Consider the following 3292-nt stretch of genomic DNA (forward strand, 5'->3'; position numbering starts at 1 on the left):
AGCCGTTTATTCCATTAACAGTAATTTCACTGCCTGTTTACTAATAATAAATAACAATGTTTTAACTTTGTGTTTATTCAACACTAGTAGCTTGAATTTATAATTAAGAAATAAATTAGCCTGATCAAAAACTGATGTTATGAGTAGTTTGTACCTTATTTTGCTATAAATATACCTTTTAATGGTAGATCCCATTTTTTATATTAAGTCCACTAGACTGACTGGGAAAGGTCTGAATAGGTTTGAAGGTATTTTAGTTATAAATAAACGACTTCGTTACAAAGGAACCTAGATGTCGAACTAACTAATCAGTCGTGAGATGCAAACGGTGGTACATATAAAATAAAGAAAAACTTTACAAAAAGGAAGTAAATGTATGGATGGGTGATATCGTAGTAGGGATGGCGTTTGTATCATTCCTACATAATAGTACATATTCTGTGTAATAGAATGTTAACAGATAAAAACATGATAAATTGAACTCGATTGCGATTGAATATTTATATATTAATTTTTGCCTGTACTATTATGTTCGAATAATACAAAAGCCACCCCTACCATCTCGTTTCCATTGTTGTCGAAGGACTGGTGTCACCCACATCTACCATCTCATTTCATTGTTTTAAAATGGTTTATATTAGCCATCTCTATATTTATTTCATTTTTCAAAATATTTTTCTTTGCCTTTGCTTTTAATGCACCGTTTCAATAGACAAAAAGTTCTACTTATAACGAAGTTCTGAAAACAATGAGATTACAACGGTAAGTTTTATTAATTATCTATTATTGGCTGGTAATTCTTGTTTCACCCTCTTTAAAGTAACACCAAATTTCTGTAAGAAAGCTAACTGCATCGTTTACATAAGAATTAAATTATGAATTTTTAAATTACTACAATTTAGTAAAATTATTTACAAAAGTGGATACTTCGTTTGAAACTGTCACCTCAGTGAAACTTGTTAACACCATTGTTGGGTTTTCCAGTTACCACATAACATAAAAGAAACAGAGAAAAAGAACAAGAAATTCAGACATTTTCTTTGATTATACACTGCTGGCCAAAATCTTAAGGCCAATGAACATAAAGAAAAAATATGAATTTTGCGTTGTTAGACTCAACCACATATTTGAGTAGAGCTTCGAAAGATGAAAATAAGAAAAGGGAAAATAAAAATAAAAAATGTTTTTAGCATTTAATAGGGAAAATGTGAACACGATGAAATTAGCCTAAATACTAGCTGGTCAAAAGTTTAAGACCATACTAAAAAGAAGTCCTAAACAGGGTAGGAAATGTCTAACAAGAGGTCTCAGTAGTGAGTTGGATGGCCGTCATTGCGAATAACTTCAAACATTTGCTTTGGCATGGTCGATATAAGCATTTGCAGAAGACTGGCTAGAATGTTATTCCAAGTTTTGAATATGGCTTCACGAAGATCATGCACTATTTGGAAATGACGTCCATTTCTATAGACTTCCCTTGCCATCCACCCCCAAACATTTTCAATGGGATTCAGTTCCAAAAGAATCACGTTATTCGTTATGAAAAAGTCCTTTGTCCTGCGGGCATTGTGGATTGCAGGGTTGCCCTGCTGAGAGATCCAGTCATTTCCACTCAAGCGAGGGCCTTCAGTCAATAAGGATGCTCTATCCAACATGCCAATGTGGCCAGCTGCTGTTTGACGACCCTGTATAACCTGAAGTTGCATTGTTCCATGGAAGGAACAATGATCATGATGGAACCTCCTCCACTGTGTTGCGTAGCAAATGTCTCCGGTGGGATATTCTTATCGTGCCAGTAACGTTGGAAGCCATCTAGACCATCCAGATTTCTCATCAGAGAACAAAACCTTCTTCCACTTTTCTACGACCCATGTTTGGTGCTTCTCAGCAAAGTTTAACCGAGCTATTTCGTAGTGTGGAAGGAGGCGTGTCCTTTGAAGACGTTTACTGTTTTTAAAGCCTTTCTCTCGTAGATGTCGTCTTATTGTTCTTGAGCTGCATTCTGCGTCCTTAAGGGCTTTAATCTGGTTGGAACGATCGGTTTGTGTCTTGCTGGACAACCCGTCGAATCTTCCTACTCAAAGCCAGCGAAATTTTCTTGGGCCGACCACTTGAAATTCTCATTCCTTATCCCTCAGGGTCTTTTAAAACATTTGCAACAGCAGTTTAACCAGCTAGTATTTAGGCTAATTTCATAGTGTTCACATTTTCCCTATTAAATGTTAAAAATGTTTTTATTTTTATTTTCCCTTTTCTTATTTTCATCTTTCGAAGCTCTACTCAAATAAGTAGTTAAGTCTAATAACGCAAAATGCATATTTTTTTTATATTCATTGGCCTTAAGATTTTAGCCAGCAGTGTATGTATATGACCCTTAGTGTAACAGCGACAAGTCTGCGGATTCACACTGCTAGAAATCAGATTTCGATACCCTTGATGGGCAGAGCACAGATAGCTCATTGTGTAGCTTTGTGCATAGCTCCAACCACTCACACACCAGATATTTACAGATGTTAACAGAACTTGACTTATTCATTACAAACATATGGAAGGGATATTTTAAATACCATGTCAATGAACAATCCGAGCCATTCCTAAATAGACAGTGCTGCCACCTATTTGACAGCATCACTTATTTACAGTTTTGTAAACACCAAACTGTAATTTTTACCTCCTAAACCTAAATCTTATTATTAGTTTTGGAATATTAAAGATAAATTTCATGTCAGGTCACTCATCACAGTGGACACACCATAAAAATAGCCATCAACTTAATATTTAATCCCCCCAATTATTACTTTTTATTGTGTTCTTCAAGAATCAAATTGTCATCATCTTCACCAGTTGAAGCTTGGTTATCACGTGTTTCTATATTCATCAGTAGTTACATCAAATGTGTTCTTCAGAAGCCATATTGTTATCTTCCTCACATGGTTCCAAAAGACAATCTTTATTGGCATTTAAAACCATTATTTATTCATCTACAATTTGCAATTCACTATTTTAATACTTTTCCAAAAGTTAGAAGACCATTCATCTTGTACATTATAGTATCTCTTTATAGTTTCTACAGATACTCGCATATCTAGACATGAGTACATCCAGAGAGGCTACTTCCGGTCATATAATGTGTTTAGTAATACAGTCACAGTATGACTACAGCTTTGGCTTTCAGCATAACGGTTTTGGTACCGAAATACACATTGTGTAGTTCGCTTACATTGGAGCTACTTTTTTAGATCAAAGAGTAGATCAGCAAACGCTTCAGGCTTCTCCGAAAGTTTTGGGAACT

Source organism: Tachypleus tridentatus, chromosome 13 (assembly GCF_004210375.1).
Source record: "Tachypleus tridentatus isolate NWPU-2018 chromosome 13, ASM421037v1, whole genome shotgun sequence".
NCBI lineage: Eukaryota > Metazoa > Arthropoda > Merostomata > Xiphosura > Limulidae > Tachypleus > Tachypleus tridentatus.